The sequence below is a fragment of the Lineus longissimus genome, chromosome 18 (assembly GCF_910592395.1).
Source record: "Lineus longissimus chromosome 18, tnLinLong1.2, whole genome shotgun sequence".
NCBI classification, from domain to species: Eukaryota; Metazoa; Nemertea; class Pilidiophora; order Heteronemertea; family Lineidae; genus Lineus; species Lineus longissimus.
In genome coordinates this window covers 14607767-14633671 of record NC_088325.1, presented here as the reverse complement: position 1 = coordinate 14633671, position 25905 = coordinate 14607767, and the positions used below count along the sequence as shown (strand labels likewise).

The window sequence follows — 25905 nt, the reverse complement described above, 5'->3', positions numbered from 1 at the left end:
TCGGTACCACTACCGGATCACTAAAATTAATTGTATCAGAAATCTATCGGATAGCCATTTCACAATACTGTCTGGCGTTGTGGCATACCTAATTCCCAAAGGATCGAGAGATCGATACCGGAGTATTAGCAAATATATCATGTCGTGACACATTCTCTTTTGATACGGGGATTTATCACGCTAGAGTTAACGGGAAAAAAACAGGTTAAAACTAAGTCGTGGGGAGTTTGCGGTGTGGTTGTGCGTGGAGAAACCGTATGTAATAGGATGTAGTCCCCTGAGCCCTAAATAAGCTACAATGTGCTTCAAGTTTTCATGTCTAAGTTGTCGTTTATGACTTTGGTTTTGGTAGTTTTGGTAGTTTAAGGTACTTTGAAACTATGATTCCGTCCTTGCCTTCTTTTCGAATGGAGAGTTGCTAATTTGCAAACACAATAAGCTTGCAATTGGCTGGTTGGACCTTTTAGACTACAAGTACCTCCTTGATAATAGTAGTATCTGTGTTAATACGTACATTCGTATTAACAGTTGAGAGAAATCATATACATTTTACAAAAGGAACATTATAAAACCTTAGCAGACTTGCAGTGTCGTAAAGTTGATAAAGATAGAAAAAAGGGAGTAAGATTGTTCGCCCTCGGAAACATGAAAAAGGCATTATCAAATGCAATGAAACCTCCATCGATTTTAGCCTCGGGACACCACCTCAATAATTATCATTTGTTTGCTGTCTCCGAGGCCATAGTGCACTGTCTATATTGAACGAACCTTCCTTTCATTATCTGTGAATACCAAATATATCATTATTGTTGAATCATTTTAGAAGTCTTAAACGTTAATGATATGATACTTGAGATTTTTCGAAAGTATAAAAATTGACAAGTTGCATTTAACATGTTCCCGGATCAACTTACAAATCAATCTAACAATCAATGAAGGAATAAGAAAATGCACTCACCTGTGGGTGTTTTATCCACGACTTGACAGGAGAATCCAAAGTATCTAAAAAGTAAGGATGCACAACTTTATGTCCTCCAGCTCCGATTCCATCTAGACCTAATGGTTTGTTGCCAATCTTGATTGTCTAGGTAATCCAATGAGAAGGATTGAACCTGTTTCCCCTGATCACTAGATGTCTCTTAAATAAATGTATAAACAAATAAAAAGCTGTTTTATTTTTCTCTGCTCGGTATATTGAAACCAGCTTGGCTTCAATAGCAGATGGCTTATCGATATATCAACTCATACTGTGACTTTATCAGTTTATCCGTTCAGCTCTGCCGGTCTTTTCGTTTTGTCCTGGGTTATTTGGTGTCCAAGGTATACCTGACGAATTCCAACTAAAGTCAAGTTCTAGAAGTTAACTCACCATAACTTTATACCACAGCTAATCCAACTGACCTTTGGCTTTGTATCCTTTAACATCAACAGTTGTGACACGAATACGTCAATGTCAAAATATCTGAAGTTAAAAAGCTCGCCTGAACTATTTGTTTATGTTCTTGCACGAATACAAATCTCAAATGAGTCGTGGCTGCAGCACTATGTTCAACCACGCCTATTCCTAAGCGGCAAATGGTTCATTCAACTATTGCTATACATATCCTCGCTCTAACGAGTTAGAGCTTCTAACTTCACAGCAGGTTTCAACAGCAATACTCTCATCCGAACAATACTTCCCTGATAGCTGGCTGCACGTGCTCGCTCCGACTGCTTCTAACCTCACTCGGAGTTCTGGCGGGTTGTCGCAGCAACACTGTCCTCAGAAGCTGCGACAAGAGCTGGTCAATGTTCAAATAGCAAGTGGCTCGATCCGAACTTTACTTCCCTGATGACTGCTCGCTACACGTTCTCGTTATAATTGCTTCTTACGAAACAGGTATCAACAGTGACAACTTCACCCCTGTGCTCAGTATCTCAAACAGGAAGAGGCCAATGTTAAACGGCAACTAGCTCATTATAACTGTACGTTGCTGACTATTTACAATCCATCCTCGTTTTCAGTCAGTGACTCAATGTGAATACCAATCACAAGTCGATTTATTCGTCAATTTGATCAGTACACCTTTTGCGTGAGACAACGAAGGCCTAGTTTGGATCAATATTTCAGTTCCCTAAGGGCATAAAGCATTGTCTCCTTAGGAATGATGCAGGCACATAACCAGGGGTGTATCATTTATTTTGAGCTATACTATCTCAAATGCCATAGTCGAGTATATAGATATTGCTATTTAAATACCAAATGATGATTTTCATTTTTTATAAAGTCTATATATAACATAATATTCATTCCTACCCCTGGTGCACTGTCCGTAATTTTGGATGAATTTGAATGGATTTGGGGGGCATTTTGGGAGATCCTCGTGGTCTTGTCTGCTGGATTAATTCACTTAGGGTATATGATAAACTGCATTTAATGGCGAGATATAGAGCCACAGATTCGCTGATTCAGCATGTACGAAAAGGCATGAAGAGTTTGACCTTTGTTTTTTGCGACACCTTTATAGCAAGTAAAAAAAAAATGATTAACTTAAAGATTATCTTCAAAGGTTATCATGCACGTTTTGTTAAACCTTTGCCAGCGAAACCTTAAGCGATAATTTTTTTCTCGATCTTTCGCTGTAGATAGAGGTTAATTTATTTTAACATCGAATTCGTCGATTCATGGATGACGCTGTACTTTATAATTCTTTGAACAACAAATACAGCTGTGAAAACAAAAAAAACTGTCGTGCAGTAGAAATTTGTCTCCATTGTCCAAACCTCAGCTTGAAATACGGTAATCCAACAATCGCTCAATCAACACCTGTTTTATGCAATTAAGTCCTTTTGTTTTACACTTATAAGCTTCTGGTCAGCTTAGACCATCGCAAAGTTATGATTACATCGGCTTTACTGCATTAATCAGCCGAGATATTTGCCACGAGAACAGACTGACGATTACACATAGCAGCGAGGCTAGCCGATACCATGGATGTTATTGATACGACTGGCGCCGCCTGGATCCAACTGCTTACATTACCACGTGGACTTCTTGGTTTATTCTGTGATCGATCGGTTAATATTCACACTACAGATACTCCGGGAGTAAATGCAGGATGCCATATCATGGACACCAATATGCTTAAATTGATAAAACTTCAAGCATTTTCTGGATGCAGTAGTACAAGTGAACAATACACATGTAGCGTAATCAGTGAAAAAACCGGAATTACATACGTGAGAGTTGCAAAATGTCGGAAATGACATCAAAATGAGATATACATGGAAGCATATTGTCGACTCGATTATTCAGTCACCAAGAAGTCTGAGAACGAGAATGATCATTTAAGGATTAATAAAGACGTTATTTGTAAAAGCAAACCGATAAGACAACATCTCGTTTCAGCTATTTAATAACAATTAATGATATGTTAGTAAAATGTACTTTCAGATGTTTTCTCTGTATTCGGTAATTGTAAAGCCATAAATAGAAACTGCTAGCAGAACGTTTGATTATGTCTGATGAAATAATGGACCAATGTTATAGATGCGAGGGACAAACGAATCAACATTAATTGATGGATGATGTGGACCAGACAGAGCTAGGCTCGATTCTACCCCAGATCCTCCCGAGGCGATAGCAGGACCACCACTAAGAAAATGCAACCCAGATAAATGATGATGAAATTCATAATTCACCAAAATAGTCGGCCTCATAATTGAATGTCACTGTCCTTTTGGCCCGCTGTACGGAAAATACTGGGCCGATTACATCAAAGTCTCGGTTTTTTGCACAGTAGTCCAAATGGGCAGCCACATTCACTGCTGAAAAAGCCTATGGGACTTCAGCTCCAGATTTGATGCATATATCTCAAGTCAAGACTTAAACTTCACACAAATCGTCAAGTCTGGGGTCAAATGAAATTGCTCAAATTTCCAAAACGGCATATTAAGCACACTTATGTACAGAAATCCAAACTTAGAAATGGGCATATACACCAATTGCATGCAATGTTACCCCTTCCGTGATACCTGAAAATGTTGTTTTGGAAAATTTTCATTTTCTTTAAAATCGTTTCCAACAACGGTCGCTTGACCACCAGACATGGATCTTTATGTAGAGGTCACGTATTGACCAAGGATAACGTGCAAAACATTTGAAGCTAAAGCCTCGGTAAATATGACTTTATCATCATTTTCATCGGTTGCATTTTAGGTCACCATGTATATTTCCCCGTTATATCGGCAAACCTGCGATTATCGTCGTTGCACTCAAAGTTCTATGATTTGAGAAGCAGTTTAAAGTGATAGGCATGCGACCACATACAGAACGCTTGATTAGGTATGATGATCTTTTAATTTTGTTACTTGTGTAATAACATGGTTTGTTATGTTGCAAATGCTGTAAATTTATGGCGGTAAATTCAGGCCAGGTTGTTACTTTTGTCATCAGACTGCTTAAGAGACACATTCAAGATCACCCCGTTCGCATGCAGTCCCCGAGAGAACGAACTGTTGTGAAAGTGGACTGGGGTTTGTTTTTTTCATCCGAATGCATTACTGAACATAGGTACAATATTGGAAATATCTGGTCTTTTTTCTTGACCGATAGGCTTGAGTCATGGTTGAAACCTGACACACATTTAGAAAAAAAATCCGATAAAAATAATTGACTTTCACTGTGCTAATGAAGTGAACCTTCGTGTCACATCAAAAAAAGCAGTTGTCGAGTAACATTGAACGGAAGGGACGGACAATACGTGACTGCCTATGATAGGCCTATTTTTCTATGCATTGATATCTTAATATGAAATACGCAATTCAAGACACACTAACGGAAATGTTGAACTGCGGCCAAGAGGACGCCACCCAGAGTTCAACCAGCCAAAAAAGCCGAATACAGACCAATAGGTACCTCCGCAATATATTGTGGAATGCGATACCTCAGGAATAAAAAACCGAACTATTGAAGTGAGAAAAACGCATTGGCATATACAGTATTGATGTCTGGGCCCAACCAAGCCAAAAAGTAACATGTCAATAACATATTTGTATCGTTTAATTGTCCCTCTGGCATGAGCTGAAGACATGTCCTTCTGGTAAAAACTGAACGGATACGTAATATCGCCCAAGTGTCTTATCAGAAATACAGTATCTTAAGAAAAATGTATGTGGATGTGATGGATCTGGGCAAGTGAGCATACCTCAGTCACAGACATGAATCGAAATGCTCGACAGGTGAACAAAAAAAGAAAAAGAATTAACAGTGTGGTACATCCGAAACTGCACGTTTGGAAAAATCCTGTCTTGCGGTGATGATATGTTTCTTAATCAGAACGAGTTCGAAAACTCTGTTTTTAAATACGCGCGCTGGCTTTTCCTATATTTTAAGCCGACTACAATACATAATCGTTGTTTTTTTATGATTATGTTAAGTAGTGAGCCATCTTGAAAAGCTCCATAGTGATGGGTAGAATAATCAACAATTCAAATATAAATGTTTTATCAATTAATGAGAGAAGAAGAGAATTAGTTGCTGAAACATTACAATATAATCATCATTATACAATAATACAAGAGTGTGCGTTCAACATGTTCAATGATGATAAAAGATTTCGAAATGTTTATTAATGCTAAAATCTATTGTACGCAAAAGCCGATTACAAAACAGGAATTCAAGTTGATACAAAAAGCGAAGGGTTTAGATGAAAAGTTATTGCAAAGGCCTGGAAATGAAGTTGAGAACACAATATCTAGACATGTTAGATCAGGTAGCAAAAAAACACTCACTACAATAAACGTTTGAGAAAGGCCCAAACTGGCTACAAATGATTTGTCATTGTTGCAAACGTTTTATATTTCAATTCATGTCATCCCAGTCTAGCATTGCATATATGACTTAGACTAATAGCAATTTGTTACATCCGTAGAGTTGATTTTGAAACTAATTTGACCACATGTCGCTTAGTTGAGACAATTCGGATTAATGTTCCTGGTTTCTGTTGTTGTTTTTTTTGTTTTTGTTTTGTTTTTTAAAATCCCACTTGCACGTTTTTGACTTTTATTCTATCATGTATTAATGTTTTATTGTTTTATCATAAATTGTAAAGCGCTTAGAAGTTTTAACAACGTTAAGCGCTATAAAAATGTTTTTAATAATAATAAAAACTAGGTGGCTTATTCGTGACCAAGCATCTCTTAGTGAGCTTACCAAGATTACCCAATAATCATCAAGATTATCCAATATACTTATGGGGTTACATTGGCGTGTCATTGCGTGACAATAGGAGTTAGTTCGGAGTCGAGTATAGACCGGATACATCTGGTATTATTGACGCTGAATCAACTTGTTTATGACAATAACGCAGTGAAACAAAATGTACGTGTCCAAGTAGTTATTGAACAGGAGATTGGGGCAATGATATGTATTTGCGTAAGATTGCTGTTGAATAATACAAGATAAATATTCGATAGAATTTTCATATCTCGAACAGCTGTGGATATTTCTCTTTATAAAATGATAAACTTTTAGAGACCGCATGTCAGATGAACAAAAGAGCGGATCAAGTTTTTTATAAACTCAGCGAAGTATCCAATTGGTATTGAATTCAGTTAAAACAAGATAAATATTAGATAGAATTTTCATATCTCGAACAGCTGTGGATGTTTCTCATAAACTTTTAGAGACCGCATGTCAGATGAACAAAGGAGCTGATCAAGATTTTTATAAACTCAGCGAAGTATCCAAATGGTATTGAATTCATCTCTCAGTTAAAACAAGCAGGCGCACCTTTACTGAATAAAATTGACACTTCAATATTTTTTCATGCTGTGTTCGATTTACTCACGACATGGAGTCGCTTTGGTTTTAGTTTATCTATATCATAAAATCTAAGACTTTTTAACCACAAACCTCACGAACATAGATAGTATCTATTCTAACTAAATCTGTCATTTGACTTACAATATATTAACTTTAACTTCTCCAACAGCTGCAGATTTCACTTCAAAGCATGATTCATCGATAACATAAGGATGCCTGAGGAACAATGCATGTTTGCTGAACAGTGGATTGGGTCTCGCTTTTCTAACACAGCGCAAAGTCCGATTGGCATTGAAATAAACTAAACAACCAGGTGCATCTATCTATATTCAACCGGTGTTTTATGGACATGTGGAATTTATTGGGGGGGGGGGGAAGGGGGCGAGGGGTGGGGGCGAACGTTCTTAGAAAAAAAAAAAGATGCAAAATATTTTTAGAAAGACACTTGATAAAAACATTTTGCAACTATCCATTACAATCCTCGACATTGTACTGATAGCCAATATGTATTACTTTCAACTGGTGAAAAAAGAAAAGTGGTCGGAAGAAGAGTGTTATTTTTTTCTTCTTGGACACTTTCCAATTTTCTCCTTTTTTTAGAGCATTCTAAACAGGATATTGCCAGGGAGCTCTACCAACAACTATGTTGTTAATTGAACCAACAGTTAAGTAGTATTAGTAACTGAATTGAATAGATTGATACCTTACAACCTGAAGTAGAATAGAACATAGCAACAGATGATGTTAACCTGAAGTGATCGAGAATCGCATAGAATCACAAGACTTATTGCATGTAAAGTATGTACGGAGCGGCAGCAAGGGAACATGAGTCGTTGTTTAGAGAAAACCGTGTCAACAGGGGGAGAAAGAAACAATGAAATATGATGGTTGATATGAGCTGCGGACTTACTGTAACCTGCGAAGTCTTCTCGGTGATGACCTGTTGACTGATGACAGTATCTGAAAGTAGAAAGCATCAAAATTGATTTATAACAGCACGGTCTTGACAACAACTGATAATGAATCACAACTTGACATCCATTCGAACCAATATCCAAGTCAATAGATAAACTCAATTGTGCTAATCTTCAAGTGGGAACATTTCTAGTGCGTGGGTACAACATATGTATTCTGATGATGAGATACAGTCACTTTTCAATTATGATTATGATTTGATCTGAATTTTCGACCTGTGAGTGGTCATCACAGGTTGCTTTTACCGCCGCTATGCTCATACCGAGGCCTGACTGAACTAACAAAGAGTTTTGTCGAGGCATGTGTTATTGGCACGTTCAGTACTATTGAGTGAAAATGTCAATATCGGGAAGTCACGGCCGAGTTCTATAGCTATATTTGAAATGTTCCCATTCTATTAATGACATCATACACCAAGCTAAATTAGCAGGTCTTTGATAACATCAGTCAAGTGATTGATTTACTCCCGGGCTGGGCATGCTAGATGACATATTGGTGTTAGATTGAAAGAGGCAGTTATAACAATGGGAATGAGAAGTTGGACAGTGGTATACGGGGAACTGGTCTTGATATTCAATTCGAAATCGCGTGATGCCGTAATTCATCACACTCATAGGCATGCTATGGCCAGTACCGTTTATCATTGAAGGTATGACTTAAGGCCAAGCTTTTATCAAGAAACACTGAACTTCCCGGCAAACAAGAATCCTTTCGCAATCTATCGCGCTCATTTTGGTGTGATTGCTTTGAGATGATATTAAAACTGCTTCTCATTTTCGCCCTAACGTCGTACACTCACACCACAGGGACATGGTAATCTTAAAACAAATATTCGTCCTCTGAAGGCCACATACGGTGACACAGTTAGTCTAAAGCCTGTCACCCAAACAATCACCCAACTCCAATGCGGCGTATATCTTTATATCTAGATTCCATGAAGTAATGAGGTTTAGTTCGATGTCAACCAGACCATGCTGAGTCCTTACACGGCTGGCTGGACCACTATATAATAATATTTCTCTAGACTGATTCCATATCCGTTTGCATGGGTTTCGTCGCAGACCGCTGCGTCCTAGCGTCAGGATATTGCCCCAAATGACAAACTAGTTGGAAGTTGGGTAAGTTTGGTCTGACTTATGGCATTGTTTTGTAGTGATCAGTCGCAGTGATCAGTCAACGCACGTATATGCAAATAGAACAAAGCCACACCCAGTTCGAGAATCCCGATGAGATTTTTCTAAAGTTCTGAGATGAATATAATAAAAGTCTTAATTCATGCTCAACTCGTGCTTGAGATTACGAGCACTTGACTTTGAGCATCGGCTGTGATTGGCATCCGGTAAATGGATGTGTCATTGTTGAAATCCCAAGTGTCCGAGAATCGATAAGGCGACAATATGCATTGGAACAAACGGTGTCGCTGAAGAAAAGATGATATCTACGAAATCGCAATGTCATTCTGAAGTCGAATAATTTAAGTAGCTTGCAGTTTTAAGATGTCTAAATTGTGTGATAGCCGTTCAATGTGTCAGTGAATAAGATGTAGCACAAATTTGTTCTGTCGAAGAGATATTTCTATCGAAGACGTCCCATATCTGACGTATCTTCCTTCGGGTGACGTGGAATCTGACATCGAATTGTATTGGAAGGAGTTGAAATCGATCGGTTTTAAAATGTTCAGAGTAGCTTTTTTTCTCATTTGATCAGAATGCAACCAGTGTTGGCATATTACACCGATACGGCATTGACAAATATTCCCTTAGGCTATCGGCTCACAAATAATCTAATCCAGGAAATATTATTAGATAAATATTTGAACACCGCAAAATAATTTCCATTTGTTCCATATGAAATATGCATTTGATAAAAGGTTGGTCTTATTTTTCTTTCATCATCAGTTATTCCAATATGTTTATTTCATGAGCGAATGCACTAGTGTACTGTAAAGTTATGATTTGGGAATAGACAGTGGGACGCAACACGTGAAACATCTTTTGGTCCAATTAACTAATGGGACTGTGCTGCTCTCATAAAACAATAACCTAGCAAAGAAGATAATGTTTAAGTTGAAAAAAATTATCGAAAAGACACACAAGGTTTTATGTGTTTTGTTCATGCTTCATACTTATTAGACAATTCTCTTTTAGAGACACCTCTCGTACAGTCACTGAACTAGATTTGTGGCTAGTCTTGTTCATGCTTCATACTTATTAGACAATCCTCTTTTAGAGACACCTCTCGTACAGTCACTGAACTAGATTTGTGGCTAGTTTTGTTCATGCTTCATACCTATTAGACAATCCTCTTTTAGAGACACCTCTCGTACAGTCACTGAACTAGATTTGTGGCTAGTCTTGTTCATGCTTCATACTTATTAGACAATCCTCTTTTAGAGACACCTCTCGTACAGTCACTGAACTAGATTTGTGGCTAGTCTTGTTCATGCTTCATACTTATTAGACAATCCTCTTTTAGAGACACCTCTCGTACAGTCAGTAAACTAGATTTGTGGCTACAGTCTTATTCAGTTGCAGTTGCCAACAACCTGTAGTTCAATCAGTCCATTGCAGATGGAGACCGCTGTCGCCGTGGTTACTGTGATACTTATTGAATGCGTAATCGCCTCGGCTACCGGTTCACTGTAAAATGACTAGATGGCGATACTGGTAATCGTACATTTCCGTACTTGCTACATTTTCGAGTTTGTTTCGATCATTGGGACGTTGATTCTGTTCTCACACAGCCAGCAATTTTGACAAGAGGTGATCCTGGAATCAATGTTGTGTTGTTTTCATCAAGTCACGGGGCCAGTAGTTCATAAGCGAGTTTTGACAACAAAGCTGCAACTGGCAGTTGGCGCGTACTTCAGAATATTCAGTCACAACTTTTCTCTTTTTCGGTTAAATACATTTGATTACATGTATTTGTATAATTTTGCCACAGGTGCATTTCAAATGCTTACTATTACCTTCATTTATATTTCAGGGGATATGTGAAATATTTAGAAAATAGCAGGGTATATTTCATGTCGAAGAAGCCGTCAAAATAAGCGAAGCCAATATTTCTTTTGTGAGGTAATGAATGTCAAACTGGTCGCAAATTGCGTCCGATGTGATTTTTAACAAAGCGATCATAATCAAAGAATCGCTAAACAAAATTTTTCTTAAAGTCAGCAGATGCACATTGGTCGTTGTCAGCTAGGATTGTGGCGTGCGGAAGAACAGCATGAGTCTTTGAGAGAAAGCAAGAAGCTTCCGCCTCGGGCCTGATCATGCTGGGAGAAATAACGACGTCCACACGCCAGGATTGAAAGGAAACATCGACCAGGGTCGCCATGATTTCCTATGATTCTCGGTGGCGATGTAATCATATCCTGTCCTGAACAAAAATACGTGTACCACTTGCTAGACTGTACCTCTATGAATCTAACACTGGTAGTTATGGTAGTAGAGCTGATATTGATCGATTGACCTGATGAGAACGAGCAGTAAGAAGGCAATGGGCAGACTAGCAAACCGCGAGTTTGATGCCAATGATTAGACATCCATTTGCTCGCCCGCTGGTGACTGCCGCTGCAAGTTTTATTTGACAACGAACTCCGGCAAAATGTTGGCAATGGCTTGAACACTTTCTAGAGAAGGACGTAACACACCGAGTCAAGTCGACGGAAAGAGAGCGACTTGGTACTCACGCCAATCTTTCTCTCAGTGTTCTGAAACAATGAGGGGAAACCCTCAGAAACGGACTCTTAAACGTCGCACCGGACTAAGATCGATGGGATAGTATTACCGTCACATGTACCTGTTATGTATACAGGTCGCTTCTGAGCTTGTCCATCATCATGTTAACACAGGCCTTCCTCGCGACACAACCATTATCGCCACAACCATAATCATCCGACTCGACACTTGATATATTCCTTTTAATCATCACTTGTATCTCGTTCAGCTCTTTGGCAATACGTTGCAGGCCATCAAGCGGTTATTCGAATTGTCCAACAGTCGTCAACACATTCTACAGCCAGGATACCTGTTGCCAAATAGCATCGTTAGCCTTGTATAACAGTATCGTTCAAATTAATTAGGCCCCATTTGTAAACATTTATTGATTAAGCTATCAGACAGGTCTGGGTCTAAAAATCCCTTGGGACTGAGGTGTATCTATTAGGATGGTACGTCAACGGAGATCAACCATTCATTAATCAACCATTCTAATGAGGATCAGGGGAGGAGTCGACTCAAGATCTCGTGTTAGGAGAGCTAGATGATGAAACTGTCGGATGCACCGCACGTCCACACCTAATCCTTGTCGTAAAAGATTATCAATGATGGGGAATTTGTACGACAAACTATAAAACAAGTCAATGCGCACATCACAGTGTGTTTGAAGATTGTTTCGGCGTCAAATACGGCTTTTGAGGTGGTTATTTGAAAGGTCACTCCGGACATATTGGTCAGTTACGGACCTGTTTAATTTGTTGTCACCTGCTTTCGAATACGGGTAGGTCGGTTATCATCCCATTTGATGCACCTCACGTCCAAGAATAGTCCCTAGTGTAAATGGCTAATGGCGCGTTATTTGTATTAACTAACAAGAAAATGAGCCAATACAAACATCACAGTATGTTTACAGATTGTTGCGGCGCCTAGTATTGCCTTTGCGACTGGTATGAATTGGACCCACTACGACATATTTGGTTGCGTTGGTTATGGACCACATCAAAATTGGTGACAATTTACTGCCGTGCATGACGTCCGCCCAACTGCACGGAGCAGTTTAAATCATTTCATTCGCTGGGTGACTGTATACAGCTGTTTTCAGCAAAATGTTGGTTGTTCTTCTTAACTATCCCTTTTAGAGAAGAATTGTCGTGTATCAACACAAGATACCAGCTGACCTGTAACAAGACCTGCCAACGTCTTCATCCTTGAAGCTCGCCAAGGTCAAAAATAATTTATTGAAAGCTAACACTGATAATGTCCGTTACTTCAACATATTAAGGTAAGTAAATTACGACAACGCATTAGCAAGCGTAGTTAGCGATGGATTCGACGAAGGTGAACTGTCTTGAGCCATTCAGAAGACCGATGCGTTCTCCGCATCTCGGATAATTAGGGCATGTAGTTGCTCCTATCTAAGAGAGACAGGGCCATTCTAGCTTTGATGAGCCTTGCAAAATACGTGTTTCCCATTTATATTGGCAGAGACACTGACGGACGAGACATGGTCAAATCATACTTGGGTTGTCTGCCTGGGAGTAGGTTGTCATCATGGTGACCTCTTCATACTTGACTAAGTATGATTCGCCTGAACTCTTATGGAAATAAAAGTTTTCTAGAAGATTGCACACATATTGCCGCTTTTAGTTTTTTCCATATGATACTTTCAGGCTATTCACATAGCGGTAAAAACCTGCGTTTGAGGAAAACCGGAAATCTTATTCAAAATGGTAAAAATGCCGTGTCGAACAATCGGTCTCTAAGCAGAGCAGATGCCGAATAAACGCCGAATATCAATCAGAAACCAAAAGAAGACATGGAAGCGCACAGACGACATACATGTATGATGTCTTGCATTTACTCACAAATACCTGTGATCAGAGGAACACTGACATACGTCATTTTCTCAATTTTACATCCGTCCACCACTGTGAGGGAACCAATCAGTGGTAGCTGCGGTAACCGGTGCGGAACTACAGGAAGCTGACGATAATACTAATCATGTCGCAAGACCGCATATGCAAGGAAACAATGTCATGCTTTCTACAGCCAGAGAACGGGCTATTATACTCCGCATGTTTCATTCATTCCTGTTTTCGTAAGGCTCATACAGAGAGAATAAGCTAACTTGACGTAAAAATGGATGAGAAACAACTGCCGACTGGCGTTCTCTGCACGACGAGTATCTTAGCAAAATGAGTTACTCTTGATTTTGTGTGGGAGGATGACCAATCAGATATGAAAATAGAAAGCCTGACTGAAAGTATGCTCAAAGTATCCTACTTCCTGTAAGCACATTAAGGGCCGGGAATTTAGAAATAGAAGTGACTTACATCTCCTGGCAATCCAAAAAAGCTAAGGCACGTGGGATACGTGGGAGGCAAACAAATCCTGAACAAACTTACATCTTGAAGAGTTTACTCAACGAAAGTAGGAGGCACACCCCCTTGGGTATAACGATGAATCGTGGGGGAAATGCGGTGGTTGTAACAGATGACTTTGATCCTGATCTTTGTTTGGGACAATCCTCTCCTGTTGTCTCGACATCTAACACATTGAATAACGAATAGTCTGAACATGAATATTGTCAAGGGCTATTTCGTTATGTTGACATCGAAATTATGATGGATGCTGCATTTACTGATTCTATATAAACGGACTCATCCGGTATCTTTTTTTATAAAGATAAATAACTCGTGTTAACAGTGTATTCTTCCAGAATATAGGCTTATTTACACAACTGGATGTATCGCAATTGTTTGCAATAATTTGAAATAAACCATTATTATGACCCAACGGCTACAACGTCTGTACATATTCTAGTTAGACTTTCCAGGTAAAAAAGATCCAGATACGATTCTTAGTTGAGACCTTATTAAGCTTCGTGTACATAAACAATACATTCATTAGTAGGAGGCGTTTTCCGACTTCTAAACGATTTCTCTACCTTTCCTGAAGACTTCTTCGTGACCCACCCCAAGACCTTGCTATAACGCGAAACCTTGGTCACCTTTTTAAAGTGGACATGTGAGAGCAGTGCACCTCTCTGGTGCAGACACAATATTTGAGTGACTTGAGTGTCTTTAAGTGGTTCTTCCTATGTCATATATTCTCGTCAGACCGTAACAGCAGTCTCTCACATTGGCGACCACCTGTGTCTATCCCCCAAGCAACACTAGAAGTAACCTTTGAAATATAACTTGTAGCAGGTGTTCAACGTATATACGATGATTATAGTACATTGTTTGATGGCAGTTACCAGTCGTTTCAGGAGGTGTTGTGTTTAATCAGGCGAACACGCCAGACTGGCGAACATTGATATTTTCATCTCAGCGAACACTAAAATCGTGACAGAGCATTGGTCAGAGGCAACAAGTGGAAGCAATCCTTTACAATCTACAAACGGACGGCTTCAGTAATAGGCAACATAAACGGATTAGTGTTGTAGACGTCTGTAGTCACAGTAATGTCTTTTGCAGTAGACATATCATATGACAGAGTTAATATGCGTAAGACGAAGCTGGAACATCAACAGAAATTATACATTTGATATACCGTTTCTGTTTAATGTGTAAACATGCCGCGAGGCACAGCATCAGTGGTATCGCTTGCTGTAGCTGGCATGAATGCATCTTGAATGATCTGATCAAAGGCAGAATAATCTCATGTATTCATGATCCCCGCAACAATCGAAATTATGTTTCATCTTGTTAGCTTATTTTTTCTTAGAAAAATAATTATTCATTATTCTTATTTTAAAAGCATTTCCAGTTGATATTTGGTTGCTAAACCACTCATTAACTTGACAGAAGGACGTCTAGATATAAACAAATACAAAGATGCAACCAATTCCACTAAAGATGATTCCCCACGAAGATTATAAATTGGCAACATCAAAACTAAAGTAACGGAAACAACACTAAGTATAGAATTCGCAATGATTCTACAATCAATTGTTCTGTCTTATTGACGTACGCTTTGTGTCTTAGCTTTGAGGATTATGGAACATTTGATAGCCGGTATCAAACAGCTTTGGTTTGCCTTCAAACCGTCTTCCTCTTGTACAGATCGGCTTATTAAACAGCAGAGTGACTCTACATGAGCTCAGAGTGCAACGCGGAGGCGGAAGCAATTTCAATTATTTTAATGCTTTCTATTTCGGTGAGCCATTGAAGATTTATGGCATGGTATACATCCGCCGATATCTGTCTATGAAAGAGGGGCAATGGCCTGGCAAGGGGAGAAACCCAGGGTAATGGTCGTGATAGAGTTGTCCGAGGACGATCGTTTATATAAACTCAGAGAATATCAAAACTTTTGAACCACCAAAAGCTTTATTTTGGGAGAGTACATCAGTAGGAGGTATTTCCGACTTCTTAACGGTTACTCAAACTTTTTCCTGATTTATCCGACACTTTCCGACATTTTCCAACTTTTCCCTGAAAGGTCGGATTTCTAGAAAAACCTGTGAACAAAACCAGGGCTTCCCAAGGATGAGCTGATTCTTCAGCCACCTTTAGAATAAATCGTATCGGCGGATCCAGACAGAATCAATCAACGAGTATTCCAAATACCACCATGGGGAAATTTTCAAATTACCCTTGGTTGGTCTCGCGGGAGGTCATTAACTTCTGGCGAGGAGCGTGAGAATTCAGTTCAATTGATGGTGGAAATAAACGATCGGGACCAGAATCACACTCAGATACGCGGATGACCAGATAGACCATAACATAGGCACCTCAGTAGGCGATGATACGAGTTCTCGTGGGACACCGACTCCGACTAGTACTCTGCAACTACCCAAGCATAAAGCCTTCAGATGTTTAAATAGGAAACGTTAAATGCATCCACCACACAGACCTTTAAGCATAAACCATTGATCTCAAATTGGATTTAAACTATCAAATATGCGGGTCACTTTGTAAATATGCTTGGCACAAATGATACTGACAGTGCGCTAAATAAGCTTGTTATTAAATATGATTGTTGGTTTGATCGATTCATCTGCAACAATGAATGGGATGCTCATCAGTGCGCTATCAAAGCTGCTTTTCAATATCCCGCAGTCGATTCCCAAATCGGTTTAGTTTGGCCAACGACATGGCCACTACGCATTGACCAGCGCCCGATAAGAGCATCGTGTCGCGTAATAAGATAGACTCCTGGATTATTTACCTGAGGTCTTACCCGTTGACTAGATTAACGGATTTGGCCAACAGACACGCAGGACTTGCTGTAAGATACAATCGTGCAGATCATAGCGAGGGTAGAGAACTTTGGATATCCTAGGTAAAAATTGCTTGTAAGATTGGTTCATGTAGTTTCGAGCCTAACACAGAATCGTTACAGGAATATCCTAACGAGTTTTCATGTATAGATGTCATATAATTATAGTAAATTGAATCAGATCTCAACTATAAAGAATAAAAGTCGGGAACATTTCTTACCTCTTTTTGCAACTTGCCTTCAGTCACGTCGGTATGATTCTATACTTCCCTTGCTCTTAACGTGTCTGAAGAAGAAAGGAAAACCCAACATGAATGAGTATTGTTTCATAGCTGGCAACGATACTATGAGTAAGCTCTGGACATCATTCCAATTGACAAACAGACGTAGTATCGGCGGATCTTTCGAATGGTTGTTGCTAAGGTCGTCTTTTTCCGTGAATCGGGGCACTGAGATATGGGAAACAGTGATCGGACTGATGTTACACCGGCAATTGCTGCGTGCCTCCTCGTGATCTCCGGTGCCAGGAATGTAAAATCAGAATCTCTTCCAGAATTCCGTCAAAAATGTGATTTATCTTGTGACTGTGATATAGGTATTGGGGAAATGAGACGGAAATCAGTTGCAAGACGGTTTTGTTCCCAAACAACACGAGACTGTTATAGAAATGCATACGCCTTGTATTTGCACATACTGTGGAGATCAATTACAGACCTAGCAGACTGCAACATTCCGAGAGCGATCGGACACACTTGACCACTCCTTGACCTACTTAACTACGCCTGTCAATGACAACGGTACTTCAAGAAGCTACTGTCTAGAACTCCAGTCAATGAAGCATTTTGACCAGTTTGACCGCTGTGAATCGATGAAGATTGACCTGCGGCGAATCGGATTTGTTATTCAGTCATGTACTGTTACAGATCAATTCTGTTTATGACGGAATTGAATTCCAGTGGAGGACTGATGTCAGATCGCAAGGGATCCAAGCTTTGGAATCGCAAAAAATGCCTCGATGCTTCAACAAGATACCATATACGAGTCACGATTATCTAGATTCAATACAACTTGAAAAACCTCATTAGCGGCCAGTATAGTGTATGATAAGAACTGGAAGTTGTCCAGTTATTGATGAAGATAACGGAGTGGTCAGGCTGAGTTGACTTTGTGACAGCCCATACCCCTGGGCACCGCGAGAAATGTACGATATCGGAGTAACCGATCCCTTATGATATGTACAAACACCTTTCAGACTGGCCATCGTGTTGTGTCAGAAGAGGGGATTCAATATGGTTAAGGGTTGACCAATCAAGTGATACAAAGACCTGTCTCGCCGACCAAAAAGCTTGATTTTTCGTTCAACCAAATGTTACAAAATGTAAACGCCTGCCAGCAGAGATGTGACCTTCAACATGACTTACCAACTATCCGGTACCATGTGAAACAAGCCGAAACAGCCATCTCCTTTATCAAATAGAAGATCTCTGCTTATTTCAAGATTAGCTATCACATCGATGCACCTGAATCATGGTATGTACAAAGGCCATTCAATCTAGTTAATTTGCGTGATGGAATATTGTATTTTGACTCTCAGTATGATTCGAGCCAAACCAGTCGAAGGACACTACACCATCTTGCCAGTGTGACTGCCAAGTTAGATGAACACACGCCTGGCTAAGGCGACTATTTACACATATCTATTGTTTATCAAAGTTGCAGAGTGAGACAATCAATGCAATGATACGTGCTTAGAGTCTCCAACGAAATGGTGGGTCCGAACCAGTGTCTTTGAATTTAGGGTCAAATTGACCGCTGGCCTTGATACATGAGCCTCAGACCTAGAGCAGCTTAAGGAAGTCCTGTGTAGTGGATATTGCTGTTGACATCACGGCCGATAATCATGGGCATCGGTGCACTTTCCGGCCGATGGTCCAAGGTAATAGGGATTTCTAAAATAGAACACCTTCTGGCTCAGCGGGATCTCCGAACGATCGTTCCGTGCCCGCCGCAATTTACAGGACTCGCCGATGTGGAGGTAAATAATAGGTTGGCGGGAATTAGACGATGGGAAGGTGTCACAAGGAATCAACATGGTACACGGATGTAAATGACTGGGGCGGTTCAGAATGAAGGAAGTGATTACCAGGGTATAGGATGATAATGTCAACGGCTAATTTTACATCGGAGGTTATTAGTCGTGACGACGATATCCCAGACTGATGGGTATCTTTTCCATGCACCAACAAGGGCCCGCTAGCCTTTTATTGAAGCTACCTTCTATTTTCCTGACTTAAAGCATCAGCGGTACTGCATTTTATAATCACCTAGCTCAGAAACTTTTGTGACCTTTTATCAAGACCACAGGTGAGCCTTTTTTCCGAAGAGGTATCGCGAAAGCCTCAGTACTTGATCTCTGAAATAATTCTATTAATGGTTATTAGGATAATCAGGTCTGTTGGATCAAATGAAACTAAAAACCACTGCCTTTGCCCTGGCAAAGTTATGTCTGGGACTATACAACACAACACCACCACATGATCTTCGAAGTAGTTCGACAGGGTCTCTATTGATATTTTGAGCTCCTTTGCATTACCTGTGTGGGGGGAAAAAACCGCTTCCTACGAGCTGAGCATTACTTTGACAGTGAAAGTAATTAGGTCTTTTGTTCAGTTCTCGCGGTCAGACAATAGGGGCAGCTTATTACTTGGCTTTACCCTTGCAAAATTACATTTAATCTAATCATGTTTAGGATACGAACACTTCAATAAGCATGTCTCCCTCCCCAGATAGAGGGGATTACTCGCGCATGGACCTGAACAAAAGGACTAGATGAAATTGAAGACGCGCAAGTGACATTATCTAGTATATGACACTGAGATTTGCCAGGATCATGATCGGGGAAGTCACACAAGGTTCAAGGGAGCATCACCTTCCAGCCCTACACCGAGTTATTTTCAGTATTGATAGGCACATGTGGGACGTTTCGACTTTATGAAGCAAAATTGGGAAAGTGAGCAAAGGAAAAAGCTTGTTCAAACTTCCCACGTTCGTTAAAACCCTGAAATACTAGTACTAGTACTAGTACTAAGGATCGTAATTGGCGTTGTCATTATACATAAACGCCAGGCAAACAGAAAAATGATTTCACCGAAAAAATATAAAATAGTTTGAGTAATCGTTAAACAGAATCAATACAATTTTCTTCTTTTTAAATCATATTGCCATCAATCTTGATATGCTCATTGGAATGTCTGCGGTTAATAGCCGCGTATGACAGGAGACTTCCTGATAAATTTGATTGACACGGTAATCGTATTACGTTTTTTTGTTGTTTTTTTTATTTAATCAAACGTATGTCATTACATGGAACTTTTGCTAGGAACATGCCGGCAAATTACACCACCATGCTCCTTTACAATTAATTGACCTATAATATTAATACATCACATACATTATACATTTGTGTTTTTTTTGTTTTTTTGTTTTTTTTTGTTGTTTTTTTTTGTCTTCAAGATTAAGCAAATTTCCTTGTGTAATGCAAGATACCAATTGGAACCAAAAGGCGAAATCATTCCTTTATCGCTGAAGAGCCCAAATCGGCAACACAGTCAGATGGGAATTATATCACATTCGGCCGAATGACGCGTATCCATAGACTACACCCTTGTGCTGTTTCTCTTCCCATGTTGGCTTATGACCCTGTGACACGCCACACACAAAATAAACATTTGTTGACGTTCTTATTGCTTGGTCCAAGAAACATGAAACGGATCCGGAGACGATGGAAACAAGTTCACAAGGGAACAGTCGAAGGTTTTAACTACGTTGTTATAAGACAACGAGGGTGTTGGGATAGTCTCCTACTCTCCTCAATAAACACGCCGCGTATGTAGTCAGATAGGGCGAGTCTCTTGGTGTCCAATGTTACAAGTACAGTTGCGTGTTTGATGGTCGGACGTTTGTGGTTTCTATGTCGACCACTAGGGGCTTTTAATCAGCCTTAAAGTATATCATTTTTATATACACTCTATATGTGCTGTTTTCGTCCACAGTGCAGTCTAGAATCAGTCTGGGGTTTCTCTGGCAATGTGGCTGCGGGAAAAAAATTTGCTTTAAACCGACATTGCAAGTATTATTTCCCTATCACGCTCTGTTAGTCACTTCCGCGAGGAGCATTATCGGAAAATTCAGACACAATAGCAGAGCACCTAGGTATATTCATATCAACGTGGGATTACAAGGCGCACGGTGCCGAGGGCAGCGATGAGAGAATTCGCATTAAACGGCGTCGATTCCGGTAAAAACTGTAAGCCAAGCCAGGGGGCCTATATCATCAAACATCCACAACCTAGATTATTGCCATTAGCACACATAAACTGTTTCATAAAACTAAGACGAAAGGCGGAGGCATTTTCTTCTGGTATCTCTGCTTCTTGTTCTTTATTTTCTTTTTTAATGCGACCGTTACATTATAGTATGAGCACGGCCACATCATGAAAGGTGCATATCAAGCCAGCCTTTTTGGCCTACAGCCAAGAAAGTCGTAAACAATGTTTCTGACTTGTTTTTCATAAAAGCTACATTCCGTTAACCAACATCCAAGTTTGGGCCGAACATGTCAAATCACAGTATGACCTTTTTAATTTGACAGATATGTTTCATACAAAATCAGAACAAGATACAAGAGAGCCCAGAAATATCGAGAAGAATCAACCAGTTGGTAGAACAGGCTTCAATCCACATGACTTGTCCTTGTATTGGCTTTGCATACAATGTCCTTCCGGACAGGAGCACTCTTGATACGGTGGGCTGGGCGTCGAAGTGCACGAATGTAAATGTAATTCATTCCCATATTTACCGTTACAATGATCAAAACTAGATGCAGATGTACACGAAGATGTACATGGATATGCACACATCACTGCAATAGAACAAAACGGAATACCACGAAGTGATCAAGCTACCAGAGCAGGTCTCATGACCTTTTAACTCGATAGATGATGATGGCGTGAGGACTTCCACCCCTTGCAATTTCCGAGCGTGATTAAACTACTGTGTTTATTCCAATCACTTTATTATTCTGAAAGTCTGCCTTGTCTTTAGGTGGTACAAGGGGAGATTCAGAGTGGCAGAGGGATCAAACACTCAACCACAAAAAAAAAGGGAAGAGCACATTTATCCGTGATTTTTCTAAATTTTATTATCCATGACGAGTCTAAAATACCCGATTTATTCGAGAAAATTTTCAAAGCCAAAAATTGGGGCTGATGATGTTTATTTATTTTAAGCAGAAAAAAAACAAGTGACGAAAAAAATTTGGACTCAGAAATTGTTCCATCCTTCAGATTTGAATTTTTTCATCAGTTCAAAATTCTGAAAAATGTTCAAAGCCAAAAAATGTTTGGATCTGATGATGTTTCTTCATTTTGTGCAGAAAAAAACAAGTGAAAAAAAAATTTAGACTTGAACGTTTTTTTTCATCTACAGCATGACTTTTAACTCAAAATTCAGCCTCCAACAATTCATCGGTCTACCCTTCACGTGCCTCCGACCTTCGGCTGTCATCCCAGCGGAACATCCTGGCGTGCTACTCCCAACTCCACAGCATGATCCACCCATTTATTTCAATCATATTTAGCTTTCCCAAGTCATCTTCCCGGCAAAGCCTTTTCTCCTTAGGGTCATTACAGGCTGTGGCTAGATGGAATAGTCTAGTTTAAATCTGCCTGAATATCAAGAAGATTTTGAAAAATTGTGGTGGAAGTGCAATGAATATTTAACTGTTTTTATTCATGATCACGATCTGGTGTCAACTAGGTGAGGGTTATTTCTTGCATCTCATATCATGCGGTATGCACTATATTCTCTGACAATCTCAGCAAGAACGTTATGAGATATGAGATGGCACAATTTGACTGCACGTCAAGGCTTAAATCGTTAGTACCAAACACAAACGGAATAATTGATAGAAATAATTAAAAAAATTGCATAAAAAGATATATGTACGCTCGCTATATCAAATGACCTTCAGTTGTGCGGACGACAGTTGGATGCAAACCTTCCAAAAATAGTTTGATTCAGTTTGCTATGATTGTACTTACAGAACAGTACTCCGGGCTCTCCAGCCGCCACTTTCTGTCAGACATGTCAGACAAACCACCTCAGGTCAAATATAATACGCACCAGCCAATAAGTCAAGTTAAAACCCATGGATAATGAGGTATTACTGTCTGCCCTTTCATAAATCAAAGTATTTGCTACACACTTGGGCGTCTGGCTCTCGGTCAGTTGGATGGTTAGTATGTTTGTATGCAACTGTGGAAGTGATGCTTGTGTATTTTCATTAGCTCTCATAATACACTTTTTGTCCTACATTGGATGACTGCCTATCCGTCAGACTCATTACCAAAGGGGCACGCAAAAAAGCCTTCGGTGTCAATAAGTAAATCACAACATATTCCCGTTAAAAGGATGACGCAGGAAAGCACTTACGCCCAGGGTGCTCGGCTGGCCAAGAGTTTTTCCCCATCCCTCATGGTATTTATTTCTCTCTCTATCATTTCTGAGCACGTACACTACATGGTATGCCACGTTGGAATATTACCCTGATCTCATTACAAGACTGTTAATGTTGTAAGATTTTTAGAGTTAAGATTAATTTAACGGTACACGTACAGATCCTACGACTGATCCCGTTTAGAATGTACCAATGAACGAAACGGAAAAAATTGCAACTAAGAAACATATGGGTTTTTTTTCGTCCTGGGATAAAACCAACTGGATGGCTCATGGTACTTTAGTGTTGATACGACAACTTCATGAGACACTGGCAAAGGTTAACCGAAACTAGCGCCAAGCCAAAGTCGCGGATGTAAAATTAGCAAAACACAACCAAAAAAGCGAAAGCAGGATGATTTTTGTTTTATAAAAGCGTGGCAAAGGGTGTCATGCACATCAACTCCTCCACTTTCCTCCGACTGACAAGCCAGCTACGAACCTGGTCAACAGAAAATGCCAGACCGGCCATAGATAAAACTTACGGTATAACGTAACGTGAATCGTTGTAGAATCAAAATACATGTATAGATCCAAATCAGACACGGGTAAATCCTGTCACAGATGACTTCCATATTATCAACTGAAGACACTGGACAAAAACTCATGAATATAATGCGGACCGAGAGCGCGGTATGTTCCTATCATCAACTTATATACCTGCTAACCAGAAAAACCTGTCTTCTTGACCATTATCTTTAATTTCGCAGGCGACTTGTTATACCATGTCACATCGAGACAAGCACGTAAGCAGATAAAAAGCATTGCACAAAGTCGGTATATAAATCACTGTTTTTCCCATTAGGCGGGAGACACAATCGGACAACACATCGCTTCACACAGCGCTGGCGTAATTATGAGATATTTTATCGTTGATCATAGTCAGATATTTTCACGCAACAAATGATGACTAAAGCAGATGGGAATAAAAACAACAGGTCATTATCACTGCTTTGTTTGCTCGCAGGCTGAAAAATGAAAAGAAGCAGTCGTCATCTTTTGCCGATTGTCTTTCTCTCAAGGATTGGGCAGGTGTGCACTGTGACGAAAATGTTCACATCTCAGGTATATATCAGACAAAGCAAGAAGGAATATTATGATGTCATTCAAGAGGAAAATTGAAAGCTTCTTGGTGTAACTGACAGGATTTGACTAGAAACATCCTGGTTGGTGCCACAGAAGACATGAAAGACAAGGCTAAATACCGGCTTGTTCCCTATCCCAAAGCCTCCACCACCACCACTCTAATCACGATCAACCCGCCCACCACATCCAACAAACAGCAGAACATATTTTTGTCGGGACTTATCTATCTTGAACTCTGTTGCCCTCAAAGCCATGTTTTAAAGATATTTTTCAATTTCTAATGACATGTCACAATACCAGTAAGGGTCCCATATTTACAATGTTTTGACATCTAGACGGTTTTGCGATAGTATTTGTTTACTGTTGATCAGAGCCTCTCAGGGAAACATAAGTCGTATCAAAATCATCAATCTTGCCGATATACTATGTCTAAATCTCACGCGTCTTACTAATGTCGCTAAATCACCACTAATCCGAGGGGCCACATCACAATATCGCGCCACGATTGGTCGCCCAAATTCAGCCACCGGCAATTAACAAGGGACAGACGGTAATTGTGTCCATCTCCTCAAGGGAGTCCACCGAATAGAAGATAAAAAAGGTTACTTCTAACAATAACATTATCTCATTCTTTGTCTTCGTTTCTTTAGGTAATTTCACCAATGTGGTAATGTGGTAATATCCATGTGGTAATTGTTGGTCAAATTATAACGTGTGCTTTGGTTGACAGCACAGTGGATTAGTTGCAAGTAGAAGAGTCGCTTTCAAATCAAGGCAATTTTACGGTGTAATTAAGACAATAGCGTTCGACCGCAGGGAGAAGTCAAATAGTCGAGGAGAATGTACTTCAGCCGCATACAATAATTGCTACATTGACAAGGCCGGCTACTGATCTCTTAGGCATTAGTTGAGAGGTTTATAAAAGATGGGATTGGACAAAGTTAACAGAATGTAACCGAAATGCAACTTGTTGAGCTCAATTCCCAGCAAACTAAAAAAACCGATAAAGTCATTCTTTGATCATATGTTTTATCATTCTATTTGACCGTGCTGTTTCCTAATATGAGTTTTCTGCGGTCCGCACGGGTGACAGGTCAAATAAAACACCCCGTAGGTCACAGACTGACCATCCGGCATCATTTGATACTCACTAAAAGCAGCCAACTCTAATAGGTTTTCCTCATGCTAAGGCATTTGATTTATGGACAAGCTTGGGAGGTCTGACAGACCATCTCAAGCTGATGCCAGTGCTGAGTAAGTAGTAATTTCTTCTCTAATATCGTGCGGCCCCCTGCCATCTATGGCAAATTTAAATTTTCCACATCATATGGTTTGGTCACCGGGGAGGTGCTATCTGATGAGGTTTACCATCTCTGATCGAGGCGATAAGGTTTGGCACCACTGAACTCTGTAGATCCGATCTTAAGTCATCGGCCTTCAATCATCAGGAGGAATGGAATTTTGATCTGAGATGGAGCCAAAAGTTTATTGCCTTTTATATCAAATGTTTGATCAACCCTGAACTCTTTAGAAACTGAT

The 25905-nt window shown here is 39.8% G+C and overlaps 1 protein-coding gene across 1 annotated transcript in view; it reads right to left on the bottom strand.

The window, feature by feature from the left end:
- LOC135502029 (sex peptide receptor-like) overlaps positions 1-25905 on the bottom strand; it is a 231622-nt gene that overhangs the window by 101747 nt on the left and 103970 nt on the right. The window contains exon 2 of the mRNA XM_064794478.1: positions 959-1462. The gene's annotated coding sequence lies outside the window, so the exon portion shown is untranslated. The remainder of the gene's footprint in view (positions 1-958; positions 1463-25905) is intronic.